The sequence below is a fragment of the Tursiops truncatus genome, chromosome 1 (genome assembly GCF_011762595.2).
Source record: "Tursiops truncatus isolate mTurTru1 chromosome 1, mTurTru1.mat.Y, whole genome shotgun sequence".
NCBI classification, from domain to species: domain Eukaryota; kingdom Metazoa; phylum Chordata; class Mammalia; order Artiodactyla; family Delphinidae; genus Tursiops; species Tursiops truncatus.
Window position 1 is genome coordinate 81463112 of NC_047034.1, and position 21602 is coordinate 81484713.

Consider the following 21602-nt stretch of genomic DNA (forward strand, 5'->3'; position numbering starts at 1 on the left):
TTTTCAGGGTGCAATTATCCATCTCAGCGCAAAGAGGCCCGCAGAGGCCCCAGAGCAAAGAATGATAGAGTGGAAAAGAAATGTGCCTTGGAAACTTGGGTCCAACTTTCTGCTGCATCACTAGCTAGTTCTGTGAATTTGAGCAAGCCATTTCGGTTCTCTCTGGTTCAACTGTAGAAAGTCATTTGTAATTCTTCCCTTCCCTCTCCCCCTGGCTACCACTTTCCTTCAATAAATATGAATTAGGCATCTAGGCACCAGGGATATAAAAATAAATAGAAACAGATAAAATACCTCCATGATGGCATCATTGAACTCATCGTCCAATGAGGCACAAGTACTGTAAATCAATGCGTGCAGAATTCCATCCTTGAGGAATGCGTTCTGTGCTGGAGAAGGTCACGGTACCTGCATGAGTCTAATGGTGGGATTGACCTAGTTGGGGAGGTCAGGGGATGCTTTCTAATGAGGTCATGGCTGAATGGAGATCTGAAGGACGGGAGGCAGCCACTGACCAAGATGGGGTGGAAGAGATTTCCAGGCAGAGGACAGGATCAGTGTAAAGACCCAGCAGTAGTGGGGAACTAAGGTGTGTGGGAGGAACTGGGAGAAGGTGGGGGGAATGCCGGATGGAGAGTGGGGTGGGGGAGTGGCCGGTGGACAGAAGGGCCTTTTGGGTCTTGCTGAGGATTTTGACTTCAGTCTCCAAAGAGCAATGGGAAGCCCTGGGATTGTTTTAAAAGGAGTTTTTGGAAGAGTGACTAAGTCCCTTAGCACCTCATCTTCCCATTCATTTATCAGATTAAGCAGTCAGTCATTTAGAAGGGGCTGAACATTTGGGACACAGAAGAGGATGTTTTGATGGAGGACATTTTGCTAGACAAAGGGCATAGGGAAAATCTGGAAGGTGAGGTGACGTCTCAGAGTTCAGGCCTCGACACTGTGTTACAGCAGGGTCTCCAGGCCCCTTGTCAGGACCTCAGGGCACTGGGCACGTGGCATCAGAGGAGGGTCAAGACAGGTATCCTGAGGAAGAGAGGGGGAAGAGTCCGGTGTCTTTAACACCAGAGATACGTAGCCTGCTTCATAATTGGGATCAGGGCTAGCCATTCTTGAATACATTATGGGTAGAGAAAGAGGAAAACCTAGTGATTGGGGACTTGCTGAGCCAGACACACCCCCTAAACCAATGGGAGGAGCCGTTATCTGACAAGGTCAAATGCATATGTCCATAACTGAAATTCAGTTCAACCCTATGGCTCATAAAGATATTTTATATCTGTTTAACCTAACTTTCTGCTATCTCATGGAATCAAATCCAGGTCTGCCTGCTTGCCTGACCACAGCAGGTAATTGCATGGGGAAGATACTTGCTGTTTGATTCTGGGCAAGTCGCTTAGGGGAGGGTGAAGCCCAGTTTCTGCATCTGTGAGTTGAGAACAATGATACTAATGCACTGGGTTAGATGAGAGAATGTACGTGCCATGCTTCGCATAGTGTCCGGTCCTGTGGCAACAGTTATTATTATGGCAGTTATTCCGTATATGTGATATAACTATAGCACTTCCATAGAGACAAGGAAGGCAATGTAGTCAACAGCAGGGCAGGCAATAATAGGTAATAGGGCGGAGTGAGGACTGTGGCAAACTGGAGAATCCTTCTAAGGGGGCGGCAGCTCCTCAGCTTCAACCACTGGCTCCAACACTTAGAACCAGTGTTGTCTGACTTTTCCAGAAATGCTAGGAATCCTAATTTATGACTGTGGTATTTAATTCCAATTTTAAAAAAAGCCCACCAACAATAGCAACATCTAACAACCTTATGAGACACACTAAACAGGTCCTGGAGCAAAGTTAGACTGAAGGAAGCATAAACAGAGCTTCACAGAGGCCAGCTGTTCTCAGGAGTCAGATGTGCCCCACAGATAAAACTCTAAAAGCACAGGAAAGGCCATGAAAGCAGGCCTAGGAAGCGCTCCTAACACGTCCTGTGAAATGACAGCACTGTGAGCGCATGCAGACGCCAACCTCCCTCAGGGAGGGTTTTGAGGAGGACAACACTCATTTAGTTTCACGTACTGGGACAATTACTCAAAGATGACACCAGCCTTTTACACTCCCAGCCCAGGAAGTGAGCTCCTGGAAGCCTGAGGGTGTTTCTAGACACTTAGGAGCTGCGATACCACTAACTTCCACTGGGGGTCTCTCTCACACCAGTGATGGCGCTGCCGTCCTCAGGTCTGCGGGATGCAAGGTCCTCCAGATCTCTGTGGGAGGATTGCTGTGGCTCCCTGATCTTCACAGTTATGTGACTACCTGTTTAATCTTTACAGAAGCCAAACATGGATTTGAAAGGACCTCTTTCCTGCCAGTCAGTCAGCCAGTAGCCTTTCCCGTGCACAGAAAGCCCTTGGAGATATTCTGCACACGAGGATTTCACGAGAATCTTAGGAGTGCCTGTACAGGTCAGCCTGCTTACTTTCCATACCTGGTGTCTCTCTCTGATGCTTCACCAAGGGACCTGCTTGCTGCCTCCTTCCCTGATGGGGCTGAACAAGAGGTCGACTCCAGGCTTCAGGGATTGCCCTTTCCAGAGCAGCTTTGCCTGGTCCCAAATCCCTATTAGCTGTGTGACCTTGGGTAAGCCTTAACCTTTTGGTCCTCAGTTTCCTCATCTGTAAAATGGGACAAATACTAATCTCCAAAAATGTTCCCAGTATGAAACAGGAAGGTGTGTGCAGCACTAAAAGCTGGAATACCAGTGAGTCGTTTATATTAGTACTTTGAAGCAGGGCTTGGCGAATGTTCTCTGTAAAAGGACAGATAGTAACTATTTCAGGCTTTGCTGGTGTCCGTGGCAAGTGTTCAATTCTGCTATTGCAGCCTGAAAGCAGCCACAGACAGTACATAGCATGGCTGTGTTCCCATACAACGTCATTTTACAAAAACAGCCAGTGGACTGGATTTGGCCCATGGGCAGTACCTTGCCCACCTTTACAGTCTGTTTTTGTAAGGCCTGTGAGCTAAGAAAGGTTTTTACATTTCTAAAGGGTTGTAGGAAACAAACAAGAAATAGGTGACAGGAACCAGACTGTAGATGGCTCAGAAGGACTAAAATGTTTGCCATCTGGCTCTTTATAGAAGGTGTCCAACCCCTGCTCTTGAGCGTCTCAGGCTTGTCTTAGCCCAGGAGACAGCAGCTCTGTTCCTGAGGGTGATGGGACCTGGTGATATGTCACAATAAGACAGGCAGGAGCCAGGGCCTGGGAGTCTGAGTCACTCCCACAAGGGAAGCTCTGGGGCTGGAGGAGGGAGGGGAAACGGGGCCACTTAGTTCTCTTTTCCGATGTCTATTTTAGATGGGTTTTATGCAAGAGGCTCAGAAAAGATTCCTTCAGAAAATGATCAAGTTCAAGGTGCTTTCATTTCCTGAATTGTTTCTAGTGTGCGAGGCTGTGCTGTCATCTGGAACTGCTGAGCTCTTGTGAACAGGAACTCTGAGTCATGGGAGAGCCCGGGATTTCCACCCACTTGGGGAGGCAGGGGCTCTGACACAGAGACCAGATGAGGGGCTCCATCAGGCCTGAGACCTGCCCCTGGAGCCGTGATGTTGCTTCTTTGTTTTAGATTCAGTCACTCAACTGAGCAGAGCCAGGAGGTACCAGGCCCAGAGACAGTCCCCAAAGAAAAGAGAGCGAAAACCTGCGGGAGGAAAGCTGGTTGTGCCCGTGAAACCATAGCCCACAGCAGCAGGGCCTTCTCTGGAGGAGAGCGCTGGGAGCCCGGATCCTTGGGAGTGCTTATGTTTGCGTGTGTACCAGGCAGAGGAGAGCAGGGTGAATGTCACAGCTATTGCTGGTTCTGTTTTCACTTCTCTCTCCCCTCCTCAGCGCTCCCCACCACTGATCCCAAGACAAGGTGCTGGTGGCTAAACAGGGGCTTCTTGTCATCACTGAGTTCGCCATCCACCATCAGAAACTGGAGGTTCCTCCCAGTATCCTTATGGCTCTAAGCAGCTCAGGACAGACCTGGTGCCACTCAGACCCCGGAGGGTCTCCCAGAGAACGGTCCTGGAGAAGACTTCATTTATTGCTTTTTGTGACTAAAAGTGATATATAGCTACTGCAGAAAATTTGGAAAATATAGACATGTGTAAAGAAGAAAATGTACAGAATGATTTTAGATGGAAAACCAACCTGATTAATTCAGGAAACAAGTATTTAATGTGCATCTACTATATGCCAGGCACTGTTCTCAGTGCTGGGGACACTGCGTGAACAAAACAAAGTGCTTTTCCTCCTGGAGCTTCTATGCTAGTAGAGGAGACACTCAGCAGAGTAGAGGAAGGGACTAGAGGCTGATGGAATGGGGCACCATTTTGGGTAGGTGGTCAGGAAAAGGGGAAGCAGCTAGGCGGGCATCTGGGGAAGAGCGTTTCAGTCCGAAGGAACGGAATGTGGCAAGAGCCTGCCTGGTGTGTGTAGGGCATGTAGGAGGCAGTGTGGCTGGAGCTGATGAGCGAGGGGGAAGCCGGGCGAGGACATGTGGGGACTCCTAGGCTGTGGTGAGGACCTCAGATAGATAGTGGGTGAGTGAAATGGAAATCTAATGCAGGCTCTTGAATAAAAGAGCTACCTGACTGGCATTATGCTTTGAAATAATCATTCTGTACACTGGATGGAAAATAGACAAGGGCTGGGGCTGGAGGTTGGCAAGGGTGGAAACTGGGAAGCCAGAGAGGTGATTGCACTAGTGTAGGGAGGGGAAAGTTTTCCTTCTCCCTCTTAGGGTCCCTGGCTGGATCTCAAAATTAAACTGACAAAGACAGATCAATGAGAGAAAAGCATATACATTTTATTTATTTTTTCACATGTACATGGAAGTCTTCACAGGAGAATGAAGACCCGAGGAAGTGACCAGAGCAGGAAGCTTCTCTACCTTTTAGACAAAGAAACAACACATTTGTGAAGAATTGACAAGACAAGGGAGTAAATGTGAAGAGGTAACAGGGTTTGTTTATACTGCCTTCCGGGGCCTAAATTTCCTGTGATAAGGAAATTTAAATTTCTGGTGATAAGGATGCCTTCCTTCCTCCTGATATAAGGAGGGTCCTTTTGCCTGGGAGATTCATCTCCTGCTTTCAGGAGGACAAAGGAGGGTCAGGGTGTTTTTTACACCAGCTATTTCATAAGTCCCTTTCATTCAAAATGACCAATAGGTCAAGGTGGCATATTTTGAGGTGACATTTTCTCCTCTATAAGGGTAACACAAAGTTGTACAAGGGGAGGGGGCTGCCCTGAGTGAAGGGGAGAGGTGGACGGGAGCCTGAAACCCCTCCCCACGGAACCCCAGGGTGCCTGGGAGCACAGTTTGCAAACCACTGGACTGGAGCGTCTCTGGGCTCCTGTGCTCTTGTGCAGGCCAGGTCTCTACCATCCAGGCTTCTGAAAATGGGACCTTGAAAACTGGATGCGGCCAGCCCTGTGCAGGGGTTATAAAGATGAGTAAACGAAGTATCTGCCCCAAGAAATTCACCAGCTGGGATGGGAGCTAGGAAGTCACACAAATGACCTAAGTACACTGTAAAGGGTCTGTGGCCCCCTTCCCTTGCCTTTCTTCCTTGTGCGCCTGGGCCAGTGGTTCCCAAACTGGGCTGGTCTTGAGGTCACCTTGGGAACTTTATACAGACTCCCAGAGGACTCCTCCAGAGATTCGAATTCACTTGGCCCCGGGTGGCGCCTGGGAGTCTATATGTTAAAAGCTCCCTGCAGGGGGGGTGGGGTGGTGGGGTGGAGGGAACCGATTTGCTGCTGGGTTGGGGAAGCTTGGGAACCCCCTGCCCCAGTCTCCTCCGCCGGCTACCCATACTTGAGTTAACTCTTTTTTTTTTTTTTACATCTTTATTGGAGTATAATTGCTTTATAATGGTGTGTTAGTTTCTGCTTTATAACAAAGTGAATCAGTTATACATATACATATGTTCCCATATCTCTTCCCTCTTGCATCTCCCTCCCTCCCACCCTCCCTATCCCACCCCTCCAGGCTGTCACAAAGCACCGAGCTGATCTCCCTGTGCTATGCGGCTGCTTCCCACTAGCTATCTACCTTACGTTTGGTAGTGTATATATGTCCATGCCACTCTCTTGCTTTGTCACAGCTCACCCTTCCCCCTCCCCATATCCTCAAGTCCGTTCTCTAAGAGGTCTGCGTCTTTATTCCTGCCTTACCCCTAGGTTCTTCATGACATTTTTTTTTCTTAAATTCCATATATACGTGGCATACGGTATTTGTTGTTCTCTTTCTGACTTACTTCACTCTGTATGACAGACTCCAGGTCTATCCACCTCATTACAAATAACTCAATTTCATTTCTTTTTATGGATGAGTAATATTCCATTGTATATATGTGCCACATCTTCTTTATCCATTCATCCGATGATGGACACTTAGGTTGTTTCCATCTCCAGGCTATTGTAAATAGAGCTGCAATGAACATTTTCGTACATGACTCTTTTGGAATTATGGTTTTCTCAGGGTATAGGCCCAGTAGTAGGATTGCTGGGTCATATGGTAGTTCTATTTGTAGTTTTTTAAGGAACCTCCATACTGTTCTCCACAGTGGCTGGATCAATTTACATTTCCACCAACAGTGCAAGAGGGTTCCCTTTTCTCCACACCCTCTCCAGCATTTACTGTTTGTAGATTTTTTGATGGTGGCCATTCTGACTGGTGTGAGGTGATACCTCATTGTAGTTTTGATTTGCATTTCTCTAATGATTAGTGATGTTGAGCATTCTTTCACGTGTTTTTTGGCAGTCTGTATATCTTCTTTGGAGAAATGTCTATTTAGGTCTTCTGCCCATTTTTAGATTGGGTTGTTTGTTTTTTTGTTATTGAGCTGCATGAGCTGTTTATAAATTCTGGAGATTAATCCTTTGTCAGTTGCTTCATTTGCAAATATTTTCTCCTATTCTGAGGGTAATTATCTTATCTCAGAACATCTCTCCTGGGCTGAGCCATTGATCCGTGAAACCACTTACTGGCCTGAAATATCCCCAGAATACAACCAACACTGAAGAAAATATTCTTATAGAGCATCACAAATCTCACTGAGGGGAAAACTTACAGGTGGGGTATGGCATGCTGAACAGGTGGGACCCTAAAATTCACTCCAGAACCTGAAGAAAATCAGACATTCCCAAACAGAAAGAGAGAAGAAAGGGGAGGGTGGGGGAGGGAAGGGGAGAGTGAATCGCATGTGAATGAATGCTCATTTTCTCTCAGTTACCAGGACGACAAAAATAGATCAGCAAAATCAGATCAAGAGTCATCAACGAAAAAGATTTCTCTGAGTCAGACTTCTTTCCTGGAAGCTGTGAACTTTATCCTCCAGCAGCCATTAATCTAATATTAAGCCCCTTAACCTTCCTAATTGTTCTCTTTCAGCATCGGCTGGTTTCATATTAACCTTTCAATCTTTCCTATAATGCCGTCACCTCCAACTCCAGCCAGACCTGGTCCAGGTGCTCCTGTCGGCCCCGTCCTTTTCCTCTCCTGGCTGTGTGTCCCCCTTTCTACCAGCCTCTATGCCCTTTCTTTCTTTCTTTTCTTTCTTCCTTTCTTTCTTTCCTTTCTTTTTCTTTCTCTCTTTCCCTTCCTTCCTCCCTTTCTTTCTTTCTCTCTCCCTCCCTCTCTCTCTTCCTCCCTCCCTCCCTTCCCTCCTTCCTTTCCTGTGAAGCAGCCATCTGGCGTGGTGTCTGACTCCTGGATCTGGGCTGACAGAGCATAAGGAACATATTTTGCAAACGGGCTGTGATGGCTCCACTATTATTTCAGACGAGGCTGTCAGTGGGAGGCCATAGCTACCGGCCAGTCAGGGCTGATCAGCCCCAGGCTATTTCTGTGACTCTGGTGTTTGAGTTTTGTTTTTCCTCTCTCCTGGGAAGAACTCATTGAGATTATTTCTTTGGAAGAGACCAAGCACGTCGCCCAGCTGCTCAAGGAACATGTGGAAGCTGGCTGTCTCGGGTTCCCCCTTGTGCCCCATGAGGGCTGAGGGCCACTGGGCTCTAAAGCTGGACTGTGGTTCTGTCTCCAGAGGGGCCAGCTGAGAAGGAGCCCTCTGTGGCCGCCACACAGCCCGAGCTTGAATTCTGGTGTCTCCTTCGAGCAGTGAGTGACTCCTTGAGTAACGGTAATAAGTGTGAACAGTGAGCGCTGGGGGAAGGTCTTCTGTCCCCCGGGTGATGCCACTGGGGCACTTCCTCTTCTCTTTTACAGTCAGGGTAGAGCTAGAAGGAACCGCAGCATCACTCTCCGTATCCTCCATCCATGGGGACCAGAGGCCTTGCCTCAAGCTGGGGCTGTGGAAGGGCTGAGACTGGTGAGGGGCCTTCACCACACCTACTCTGGGAAGGGCAGGGACAAGCTTCCCAACAGGCACTGCGCTGACAAGGCTGGGGCAAGGGCGTGTCCCCGACTGAGGCCATGGACCAAAGCCAGCTCTTCCACGGCCCCCCTGCCAGGGGCATCCAGGTTTGGTGTTTGTTTTGGGCCTTTGCCTGGTGAGGACGCCCTGCCAGCACCTCCTCAGGCCTCAGGGCGCACCCCCGCGCCAAATGAAAGCAGCTCTGAGGGTGGGAAAAGGCAGGCCCCTTGCACATCCGGGTCCTCTCTCTCAGCTCGGCACGTGCCCACAGACAGCCCACCCCCTGTCCCCACAGCAGACCTGCTTTCTCTGGTGTGTCAGGCTTCCCAGGCACAGGGCCCCTTTCCATAAGCGGACCAGCCCTGGGCTGCGTGCTGGGGCGAGCCGCACTCTCCCTGCTGGGCCCAGCGTGCCTTCCCCGGGCCGCTCTGGCCTGCGTGCCCAGGGCTTCCTGCAGAGAGTCTCCGGGAAGTGGCATCCAGCTCCAAGGTTGATTCTCCCCTGGAGGCGCCCTGACCTCTGCGCCCTTCTCACCTGAGTGGGATACTTCTACCAGTTTACTCACACCTTGGGGGACTGGAGGGCAGGTTCCAGAAAAAGGAGGTTGGGACCCCCAAACCAACATTGCCTCCTTCACCCTGTGGCCCAGCACAGCTCGGCTTGACAGCCACACACAGCAAGAGGGAACTTCACCGGCCCTGCACTCCCAGGCTCTACGAGACGTTGCCCATTGGACAAAGGGAAGGCCCCACATCTACACCTCATGTTTGTAAGTTTAACCTTGCCCCAGAGAGCACTCTGGAAGGGCTCCAGCCTCTCCCAGGCACGAGGAGCTGCCCTTAGGTTGGGCGGTCTCGCATAGCCCTTCATGTGAAAATGCAGAAGAGGGTCTCTGTGCCACGTTAACGGAAGGGGGTCATGGGCCTTGGGGGTAAACGCTTCCCTGGGTTTGTCCCAAGTGACAGGCAAATGAGACTAAAGAAAAACTTGCAACAGGAAACTGATTTAATACCCACAAAAATAAAACACTTCTAAATAACAAAGCACGGCTTTTTCATTCTTTATCAGCTGAGGGTATTTCAGGCAACTGAAGCTTTAGCGTTCTTCCCTCTTTCGGTTGTCAAATGTTCAAAATGATATCCAGAGCTATACAATTTGCCTGTCACTCCAGGCTTTTGATCCTTAAGAAGTAAGATTGAGTAGGTTTACTTGGACAGGCTTGGAGGTTGAGTCTGTCATCTCTGGGAGTCGGGGAGTAGCATTTACCAAGGACCTGTGGTCAGCAGAGTCCGGCCTGGATCTGTGGGACGATGCACCCAACTGGCCCAGGTGTGCACTCATGGGGCCACAGTACTATTGAGAAGAGAAAGTATAGGAGCTTGATAAGAAGGGAAAAAAAAATAGCATAATGAGAAACCAAGCAAGTGATTCCACTTAAATACATTACATGCAAATTCATTAGAATTGGGAGGTTTCGATTGGAGAAGCGATTGGCCAGGTGTGGTTCACCCAGAGCGGGAAGCGAGCTCTAAGCTGAACTTGGAGGTGGAAGAGAGAAGGTAGGGGAAGGTTTTGCTCTTTGGGTGGAGTGGTTAGTGGCTAGTGACGGTGGCAGGAGGGAAGGGTGTGGATAAGAGAAGTCACATACACATACAGTTTGGGGAGGAAAAGGAACAGAGGGACCACGCTGGCCTAGAGAAATCAGTCACTAGTCTAACAGGTCACAGCCGGGATTCTGCGACCCCTCCTCCCTCCTCCACCGCCGCTCCCTGCATGCAGTGCTCAGCTTCTCTGCAGGCAGGCCTGTGCCCAGGGTGGTACAGTCATTTCCATAGCAACCAATTGTTCTGTCACAGAGACACGATTCTGACTCCAGGTGGGTTCTGAACAGAAGGGACATATGAAACCACTAAGCGACAGAGATCTAGTTTTCCAGTAAGTGCCCCTGCTAATAACAAAGAAGAGAAAATGTACAAGCCACAAGATGAATGGAACAGGGAAGAGCAAATGCTAAATTTTCCGGGAGGCATCAGCTGTTTGCTGCAAACGATAATAACTACCTAACGGGTTCAACAGAAACGATGTTGGGTGGGGAATGGGGGGAGAGGGAGCCAGAACAGCCTCTATCAAGCAGCAGATTAGGGGTGGCAGCAGGGCGGGGATTCACAGTGCCAGATCTGGGAGGTGGAGAGCAACGCCTTAGGTGTGTTGTCTCAATCTGGCACACGTTCCTAGTGCTTTTGCTGGGAAAGCGGAACTGTTGCGGGATCTAACAGGATCCCAGGATCCCTGACTGCCTACAGGTTTACTTCCAAGGAGGCTTCATCAATGCTAGATACGGTTAGCAGCCCAAGAACAAACCTCACTAATTAGAAATCACTGGGAGAAATTAAGTTTGAATTACAGGGTCCTTTAGGAGCAAAGCAAGCGTATTATTACTCTGAAGTCATGACTGAGACGGTGCCTTTGTCATGGAATCAGAGAGTCTGGGTCAGTCTGATCTGCAGCTCACACCGCATGGCCTTGGGCAAGTCACTTCCCTGTCTGTGTTCTCATCCGGTCAGTGACTTAAGGCCCTCCAGATGCAGCACCTATGCTAGTCCATGCTTCCAAGTCCTGTCTAGTGCAGGGACCTCCTGGCAGGGACTGAACTGTGAATATAAGATTGATCTGCTGCATTGAGTGCTTTCATAGAGCAGAACCAAGACCATTTATTCATTTGCCATTCATTTCCACCTTCAGTTAACACCGACTGAGCACCTTCTGCATGGCGATCACAGGGCCAGGCATCAGGAATCAAGGTAAGAGGTGGCGGTGCCTTTGGGGTCCTCCCAGCTGAGTTGGGGAGACAGGCAGGTGCACGCTCAGGCCCAGGGGCAGGGCTGGCCTCTGCGTGTGGATGGGGCCCAAGGGAGCCCCGGGGAAGGGCGTCTGTGGGTGCGGCTGCAGTGCTCTCCATGCCCCATGTGTGGCTGGAAGGAGAGGCGGGAGGCTGCGTGGAGGGGGGTAAGCAAGCTGCGTGGAGGGGTAGTGCTGACCCCAAAGGACCAGGGACCTGGGGCGGGGGGAGAGGTGGGAACAGGCATGCCACGTGGGCGTCGGTGCTCAGACCTCATCGTTCTTCTGACAGAGCTGGAGATAAACAGGCCGCTCAGAGAGGGAAGACAGTAAGTTAAGGGGAAAGAAAACAGGCAGAATCCCAGGGGGGAAGAAAATGAGATCTGGGATTTGTGCCGGCGGATGTGTCCCTAGAGGAGAGGTGAGGCGTTGGTGGCCAGTGTGGTTAGGCCGTCATCACGGAGTCCCTGGAGAGGGGCTAGGCGTGAGCACCCAGACGTGGGAAAAGACCAAGGGAACAGGCAAGGCTGCCGGAAAGCCTGGACCACTCCCGCCGAGCCCCCTGGACCCAGTGGGCAGGGTGCTCCCCACGACCCTGCGCCCCCCGTGCAGATGGTGGAAGGCATGGATTTTGTGCAGGGCAATGGCAGTCTCCTCTTAGACCCCCAGAAAGTTGGGGAGAGGATTATGGACTCTGGTGCAAAGGTGAATGTTGGCTAAAGAGCCAGAGATAGCAACCACCTGTCTGAGATTTCCGTGCTTCTCTACTTAAAAGAATCACAGGGACTTCCATAGCCTCTCCTAAAAATTCACCAGGAATCATTCAGTACCTGTTATTGTTTGTTATGCTAAGCCTTCTCAGGGCTCCGCAAGGCCAGTGTCCACGCCTTTGAGGAGTTTAGAGCCCACCTGGGAGTTTACAAATGCATGTGCAAGTTTAAAGGAGCTGAGCTCTAGTCTCTGTGAGGGCTGAGCTTGGATCACAGGCTGAGAGGGTCAGAGGGCAAGAGAGAAGGAGGGAGAAATCTCTTGGAACTGTGTGCTCAGGAACTGTTCATGGGGAAAGTGGCATTTGCAAGCGTCTTGAAGATGGAGAGAAAGAGGTCAGAACAAAGCTGTGTTTGGAAGGCAGCCGAGAGACAAAGCTTCCAGAAGCATCCGGTCAGTGACTGCTCTTACTTGTCTCAGAGGACGTGTTGACGAAAATAATCAATAAACCATCAATAATAAGAATAGAAAAGAGTTTTATTTGAGCCAAACTGAGGACTAGCCCGGAAGCCAGGTTTCCAGATTATTCTGAGAAACCACTCCAGAGAAGCAGGGTTTTCAGCACAGTTTTATATCTGGACAGGAAAAAGAACATTAAACAAGTCAGGGCTACATTTCTTCAAGGTTTCAAAAAACAGACCAACACGTACACGTACAGCACGTACAGTGTGGCCTTGGCACCTGGGAAGGGAGTCTTATCATCGTATGAAGGGGGGCATTTAATCTTTAACATGGATGTTCTTTACTTCTGGTCAGTGTGCCCTTTTCTTTAACAGTTAAAGCAGATGTACAATATAGGTTTGATAGGCCACAAAGAGGCTATTGTAGTTAGCATCAAACTCAAGTTAACTCATGTATAAAGTCAGAATGACTTCTCTATAGTTCAATATGTGAAAATTTCTTTTATCAAAAGTTTGGACACCAGCATGGAAAGGACCCTGTTTTCTGGCATTGGAAATACCCTTCAATGTCAACCTAGACCCATGGGTCCGCCATTTAGTAGCTGGCTGGGCCTGGCCACCCACCTCCTAAATTTCCTCATCTGTAAAGCGGGAATGGCCATAATGATTATTTCAAAGGGCTGTTGGGGGGATGGAATTGAATGTGGCAACAGATAAAGCACCCAGCATTTAGCAGGCTTCCAGGAACACTGGTCCCTTCCTTTCCTGGCCCATTGAGAGGCTCCATTTGAGACTGAAGGGAATAAACATTCCGGAAGTCCTCTGAGTGCCCTTGCAGAGGTAAATACACAGATTGATCAGTGGGGAAAAATACGTTCCCTTCCAGCCTGTGGGGCGAGTTGTCCATGCACACTTGTCTCCGGATGTTTGACTTCCTGAGGCTCCTCTGAACAATGCCATCTCTGTCTTGGCACCGCTGACCAGCAGTCCCATGAGAGCCAGGTCCTTGTCACATGTCCTTTTCCTGGAGTGAGTCACTAGGGAATTGGGCCGTAGTCATAACCTTCGCGGGCTAAGGGAGGTGAAAGTGGGTTGGAATGAACACGAGCACAGAACAACTTGGTGCTTAATGTTCTCTTCCATCAACATGTTGCCCCGGGCTTCAACCTGGCAACTCAAAAGTCGGGTCGCATAATGAATGAGATAAACTGAGTGACCCTCCTTGTAGTCCACGAACAAAGGGCCTTTCAGTAGTCTGTGGTCCCAAGTCTTATCTATTGCACTAAAATCTAGGCAGTTACAAGCTGGACCGAGAATGGGTGCTCCCAGTAAGACTTCTCAGCCCCAGCGGAAAATCAGAAAAGCCATTAAAAAAGTGTTTTTTAAATTGAAGTATAGTTGATTTACAATGTTGTATTAGTTTCTCCTGTAGAGCAAAGTGACTCAGTTATATATATATTTATATATATATATATATATATATATATACTTTTTCAAATTCTTTTCCATTATGGTTTATTACAGGATATTGACTATAGTTCCCTGTGCTATACAGTAGGACCTTGTTGTTTATTTTGTATATAGTAGGTTGTAAGGAAAAGCCATTTTGATACTTTCCCGAGGAAAAAAGGTGACAATGAACAGAGAAGGGGAAAATCTAAACACCGGATGTTAAGACATATAGAATTTCAACTTTGAAAATTGACTGCACGTCTTCCTTCTTTGGTTGTATAAGCATAAAATAATTTTATGATGGCTAGCATAAAAATAAACACACAAATCTATGTGTGATCTCTACGACCTCGTATTTCCCCAAACTTGAGGTTTCCTTGGGAATCGATGGTGTCTTTTACCTGGACGACTCGTGCAGTGGAGCAGGAGAATAGTAGCCAGGGAACTGGGACAGTCGAGGTGCTACCCTACACTCTGGCCATGTGACGTCGAGCGAGCCACCTTGCTGCCCTGGGACTGAGAAATGAAAGCTTTGTCTAGATAATTTAAAGTTTCCTGTCAATGCCTCGTTCCCCCAGAAAGCTTTGATGTTCATGGCTACTCATACTTTGATCCTTCTGAAAAAAAAAAAAGGGAGTAATGCCAGACATCCTTACCAGCCCCGCTCCATTCCCTCACATGGCCCCTCAAACACAAGCCCAGAAGGGGCTCCCCTTTTGTGGAAGGTCTGTCCCGACACTTGTAAATTCAGATGGAGGCAAAATGTTGGCTCCCCGAGTGGTGTAAATGGTCACCCTGGCTTTCTGGCTTCCAGCAGGCTCACAGGTCATTGTGTGAGCTGTTCACATTCAAACCCAGTCCCCACGTGCCCCTCTTCCATGGAGCACTAACCCTGCTCTGCAAATCCATTCTACAAACATTTATTCTGAGTCACCGACATGGCAGGCTCTAGTGCCAGATGCCAGCAAGCATGGCCCCAGCCCCGTGGAAGCTTACGCCCTAGTAGGGAATGCAGAAATACTTTCAGGTCAAGCGTAATAGAAACATAAACTCCTATGACAGTGCTTGGGAGGGTGGGAGTAGCTCAAGCTTGGGTAAGGCTCCATGGAAGAGGAGGGCTTTGACCTGAGCTTTGCGAGACAGGTAAGATTTAGACAGGCTGAGGAGGGAAGAGATGCCAGCAGAGCGGAGCCCAGGCAGAGGGGCAGAAGGGCACAGTCATATCCCAGGAAGGGTGAGCAGCCCTTTCTTGCTGGAGCTTCATGTGCGTGAGGGAAATTCAGACAAAGACCTATTCATAGAAAGTCTTCAGAATTGTAAGGAATTTGGACTTTGGGGAAGGAACTGGGAAATGGTTCTGGGACGTTCTTGAGCAGGGATGTGTCATGGTGGGACTTGTGCTTTAGGAAGAGTGATCTGTCGGCTGCAGGGCTTGAAGGAGAGCAAGAGTGGAGGCAGAAAGAACAAAGTGATTATTACAATCACCCAGATGGGTGGTCAGGGAGACCCGAACTCCAGTGGGGAGGCCGGGGCCGGAAAGGAGGGAAACTCTGGGAAGGAGCTGTAGAGGCAACAGAGTGGAGCTCCGTGCCTGATGGGATGTGGGAGTTGTAGTCTCACCGAGGACCACAGAGAGAACGTTCCAGAGGGAATCTAGCCACCTGTCCAGTCTGGGCTCACGGCAGCTTATCCTGGGGGCTGTCATGCAGAAGTGCCCTGATGTCAAGAAGTGAACAGACTTAGAGAAACTGACCTACTGTGGTAGAGTCTGTGGGTTCCCCCCCCCAATATCTGTTCTTCCTTTCCTAAAAATAGAGCCCCTAATTTTTAGTTAGACACATGCCTCCTACCCCCACTTTGAACAAAGACCCTTTCCACCTTTCCTGCAGCTAGCTGTGGTCACATGGCTACATCTGATCTGTAATCAGAAGCGTTAGACTTTTGCTTTCCTGCTGGCCAGAAGGCGATACGACTTAGGAGGATTCGGGTCTTGTTGTTACAATCAGATTTGAATCCTGCCCTTTCTGAACTTACATACTGGATGCCTTAACTGGGCAGGAATCCCTTTACAGAGAATCTTCTGCACTTCCGCTGGTGTCCATTGTTTGTATCTTTAATACTTTTACATTCACCTTACCACCTTATTTCTACGTTCTAGGGGATCCCTTGTCTTATGTACTAACTGCAGGGGACATGGACAAATGAATAGCCAAAAGTGAGTCTGATGTCAAAATGTAGCTGCTGCGGAGGATGGAGGCAGCAACTCCCACCTCCCAACCCCGTGAAGGACACCTAGAGGTGAAAATGATTTTAGTAGGGAGATGGCAGGTCAGTTCCAAGCCTGCTGAGTTGTGATTCTAATCAATAACTGATACTATTTAACATGTATTGAGCACTTACTTTGTGCCGGGCAACGTTCTAAGCACTTAGAACTGCATCACCTCACAACTACCATTTGAGGAGCTGCTAATATTACCCCCCACTCAAGACAGAGAAACTGGGAGCTAAAGAGGTGAAGCCGTTTGCTTCATTGTCCTACAGTTCACAAGTAGAAGAGCTGTCACTTGAATCCAGGTGTTTCTGATGCCTGGGCCATTAACTATTAAGTAATTGTTCTTAGGGAGTTGTTAAAAAATGCCTTTCCCACAACCTCCCTCTTATCGGAATATATCTCTCTTCTCTGATACTGATTTCATACTAGGCGGTTTATCTGAGAAAACCCCTGCTAACGGGCTGACATGGTCCATCTCCCAGGTGACAATATTTGAAGCTTGACAGGGGCTTTGCAGTGGCGTGCTGACTGATGCCCTGGAGGGGGTGGGAGAGCTCTCATTTGTAGCATTTGCCAATTTCCGTATTGTAAATGTTCCCACCGTCTATTGCAGCTTTTATTTTTTATTTTATTTTATTTTTTTAACATCTTTATTGGAGTATAATTGCTTTACAATGGTGTGTTAGTTTCTGCTTTATAACAAAGTGAATCAGTTATACATTTACATATGTTCCCATATCTCTTCCCTCTTGCATCTCCCTCCCTCCCACCCTCCCTATCCCACCCCTCTAGGTGGTCATAAAGCACCGAGCTGATCTCTCTGTGCTATTCAGCTGCTTCCCATTAGCTATCTATTTTACATTTGGTAGTCTATATATGTCCATGCCACTCTCTCGCTTTGTCACAGCTTACCCTTCCCCCTCCCCATATCCTCAAGTCCATTCTCTAGTAGGTTTGTGTCTTTATTCCCGTCTTACCCCTAGGTTCTTCATGACCTTTTTTTTTTTTTTTTAGATTCCATATATATGTGTTAGCATACGGTATATGTTTTTCTCTTTCTGACTTACTTCAGACTCTAGGTCCATCCACCTCCCTACAAATAACTCAGTTTCGTTTCTTTTTATGGCGGAGTAATATTCCATTGTATATATGTGCCACATCTTCTTTATCCATTCATCTGTTGATGGACACTTAGGTTGCTTCCATGTCCTGGCTATTGTAAATAGAGCTCCAATGAACATTTTGGTACATGACTCTTTTTTGAATTATGGTTTTCTCAGGGTATATGCCCAGTAGTGGGATTGCTGGGTCATATGGTAGTTCTATTTGTAGTTTTTTAAGGAACCTCCATACTGTTCTCCATAGTGGCTGAACCAATTCACATTCCCACCAGCAGTGCAAGAGTGTTCCCTTTTCTCCACACCCTCTCCAGCATTTATTGTTTCTAGATTTTTTGATGATGGCCATTCTGACTGGTGTGAGATGGTATCTCATTGTAGTTTTGATTTGCATTTCTCTAATGATCAATGATGTTGAGCATTCTTTCACGTGTTTGTTGGCAATCTGTATATCTTCTTTGGAGAAGTGTCTATGTAGGTCTTCTGCCCGTTTTGGGATTGGGTTTTTGTTTTTTTGTTATTGAGCTGCATGAGCTGCTTGTAAATTTTGGAGATTAATCCTTTGTCAGTTGCTTCATTTGCAAATATTTTCTCCCATTCTGAGGGTTGTCTTTTGGTCTTGTTTATGGTTTCCTTTGCTGTGCAAAAGCTTTGAAGTTTCATTAGGTCCCATTTGTTTATTTTTGTTTTTATCTCCATTTCTCTAGGAGGTGGGATCTTGCTGTGATTTATGTCATAGAGTGTTCTGCCTATGTTTTCCTCTAAGAGTTTGATAGTTTCTGGCCTTACATTTAGGTCTTTAATCCATTTTGAGCTTATTTTTGTGTATGGTGTTAGGGTGTGTTCTAATCTCATACTTTTACATGTAGCTGTCCAGTTTTCCCAGCACCACTTTGCTCCACTGTATATTCTTGCCTCCTTTATCAAAGATAAAGTGGCCATATGTGCGTGGGTTTATCTCTGGGCTTTCTACCCTGCAGCTTTTAAAATTCCTGAATATTTAATTATGGACTCTGGTGCAGCCCGCTTCAGCCCACCCCTGGGGCCCAGAGGATTGTATTGTAGCTAAAAGAGCGCCCATGCTAGCTGGGAATTCTTGGAATCCACAGCCGGACTGATAGAGTACAGGCACTGAGGGGGCTTCCAGTGCTCTTCCAGGTGTACCTTTGAGGGGGTCCCTGGCTGCTTCTCGCTAGAGGTCTGGCCCTGGGCACTCCGGGAGGCCTTGCTGTGGCTGGTGGGCTTAGCAGCCCCTGGCTTGCCCGTCAGCTTTCCTCTGGAGGCTTCAGCTCACCTCCTGAAAACAGGCCCTGCGACCAGCAGATGGCAGCACTCTGGCATTCAATACTCGGTGCCCTAGCAAAATGAGGGGCCTTTGTTCTGAACCAGAGGCGGTGTCACCAAGAGAAAGGCCCAAAGGGGCAAGCTAATCGCTTGTCCTTAACTGACCTTCGCCTAAAGAGCCAGTGGACAGGCTCCCGTAGCTTCGTATAATGAGAGTCACCTTAGCAAACGACAGAGACAGCCCAGTCTCAGCACCACCGCCTGCCCCTCCCAGGGGCTTAGCTCCGCCTGGACTGGCATCATGGAAACAGGCACTGGGGTCCTTTCAGGAAGGGAGCTAAGTGCCAAGAAGGTGTTTCCAGTTCTATGGGGGAAACTCTTTATTCCTACCTGTCACTGCCCACAGGCCACACTGTGCTGTGATTTAACTACTAGATCATTGACTCTACAGGATGGTCAACTCCTACTTAGGTGACCAGCTGTCCCAGTTTGCCTGGGACTGTCCCGGGTTTAGTACTGAAAGTCTCATGTCCTGGGAAGTTCCCAGTACCAGCAAATGTGACGGTCGGCCACCAGAACTCCCAGGCCCAGTCCATGCAGAATGCCAAGCTGGCACACAGTAGGTGCTTTATATTGTGGTTACACTGCAGACGGTGGTCCTGAAAGAGAGGGGCAAGGCGGCAGTTGAGTGGGATCACGGGGGCCGACCAAATCCAACAGACAGAATTTGATTTCATTTCATTTAAAAAACCTCCTCCCTTTGCTTTTTATCAAAGGAAAGGTCTGGAATGTGTGAGGGGGAAACTCCAGAGCAGTCCCTTTCTTCTCCCCTCTCCCCTTCCATCTTTGACCTCCCTCCCCATTTCCTTCCTCCCGCCCCCTGCCCCCACCCTCTGCAGCACAGCTTGCATCTTGTACCTGGTCCAGGGCCCTCCCATAGTCCACAGCAGAGAACTCCACGTTCCAGGGGAGGGTGGGGCCGCTTCTGGGGAAAGGGGCAGGGGTGGTGAAGCGGGCAGGCCGGAGGAGGGGTGAGGCAGGCAGAGGATCTTCCGCCCTAGAAACAGAGGAACAGGTGAGAGCTGCCCAAAGGAGCCCGAGGTTCCCTGGAGCCCTCGGCTGGTCCCCTCGACTCCGGGCAGGGCCGTGGGCATTCCTCTCTCCTCCTGTGGCTCAAGCCTCGTTGTCATGAGGCTGATCTGCTTTGTCTCGCTGAATCCTCTAGACGGTTCACTTCGACTCCAAGTGGCTAGCTCAGGAGAGTCAGGCTCCGCAAACACCAAGCTGCACTACCGCTTGAATCAGGGCAGAAAGCTTTGCTGGAACCGATGTAAGACATTTTCAGATGCTTCTTCCCTGCTCCGGACATCGGGATAAAGGGCAAGCCTTTCACCGTGGCCCCCAAGCTCTGCGCAGACTGGTCCCTGTCAATTCTCCAACCTTATCTGGTGCCGCTTTCCCCAGCGCTCACAGTGGCAGTCACCCTGGCCATCCGCCAGTGCCTAAAAATGCCACGCTCTGTCCTGCCTCAGCAGGGGGAATCTGGCTTCGATGGGGTGGTCCTAGAAGCCACTGTGAGAGGGTGAAATTGAAGTTTTGATGGGAAGGATAAGAAGGGAGCACGTCGTCAAACTGGGGAGCAGGGAGAGCAGTGAGGACGCTTTCAACATGGCAGGGATCAGCTCTTCCGGCCCCTTGGTGCTGAGAAATACAGACTTCTTATGGGGTTTTTGTTTCCAAATTTCTGAATAACCCACCACTCCTCATGTCAAAATCTATCATTCTCGGTGGGTTCATGTTTATTTTCCACTGGTGACAAATTAATGCAGGCGTAGCCCTGTTCTAGATAAAAATTGGCCACGCAGGTGAAATCCTGCTGGCTTCTGTCTCCCAGCCAATATTTGGATTTGCTGGAGCCTGAATTAACGCCGGGGTCTCCATAGGGACTCTTAGGACTTGGTGATTGTTATTAACAGGCGTAATCTTTCACCTTCAAGAACAAAGGGCAGGATTTTGAGTTATTTTCAGCCACAAGATAGTGGCAAATGAATATGGGGTTGATTGAAGAAATGCTGGGTCTGTGACAGGGCGTTTACCAGGTAAACCAAATCCTAGATAGCGAGCACAGCAGCTCTGGTTATTAAGACATGGACATCTCTAAATCTCCAAAGTTTGGAGGGGGTTGGTGAGAGCCCTTACTGGTGTCAAAGAAGGGCCTCCCCTTCATCTGCAGGGCTAGAGGAATCTTAACGCTTCCACAGGAGCCATAGCAGCTGAACCCAACGTAAGGTACATGAAGAGTACCTGGAAGGGATGCAGGCACAGAGGAGTTGCTTGTGCCAGCTCCTCACTGATGCTATATTGAGCCATGAAATGATTCCCATGGAAACTGGTGTGACTTGTCCATCTATGAACCAGTCACCCTTGGGATCCTGGGGGTGGACTGAAACCTTGGGTTTAAATGGCCTTTATCCTTTTCAAAGAGGCAGTGTCTACCACTTCTTCCTTTCCAGGCTAGCTCCAGCCACTTTCCCCTTATCCTCCTCAAAGGGGGAAGCTGAGCTTCTGGGAAGAGGTCCAGGGTCTGGGGCCTCAAGGCAGTTTCAGAGACATTGGGTCATGGCTGCTCTTGGCCTCCATCTATTACCTAAAAATGTAGACTTTCCAGGTTGTCCAGGGTGAGCAGTCAAAAGCTGGGAAGTGAAGGTATGGCGGCAGGGAGGGGAAAATGGAGGGAAAGGCTCCTCCATCCTGTGTTGGTCCCCACCATCCCCTCGGGCAGTCTTAATCCTGCCTTCCTGTCTGTGCCTGAAGAGTCCCCAGACAGCCTGCCCTTTTCACCTCCCCTGCCACTGGCTTTTCTGTAAGAAGAAGCCTCACCCTGAGCAGAACACGGAGTTCTGTCCCAGAGTCTGGGAGGCAGCCGGTGAGTGTGGAGGGGGAGGGCAGTCGGAGTTGGAAGTGAAGAGGAAAAAGGAAGAGGGACTCTTGGATTCCTCCCTTATGAACCCTGGCACCGACCTGTTGTCAGACAGCTGACGT

The 21602-nt window shown here is 49.0% G+C and overlaps 1 long non-coding RNA gene across 1 annotated transcript in view; it reads left to right on the plus strand.

The window, feature by feature from the left end:
• The first annotated feature begins 7296 nt into the window (after positions 1-7296).
• The window catches only part of LOC109547358 (uncharacterized), a 98495-nt gene continuing 84189 nt past the window's right edge, over positions 7297-21602 (plus strand). The window contains exons 1-2 of the long non-coding RNA XR_002173108.3: positions 7297-9196; positions 11170-11228. This is a non-coding gene — a long non-coding RNA (uncharacterized lncRNA). The remainder of the gene's footprint in view (positions 9197-11169; positions 11229-21602) is intronic.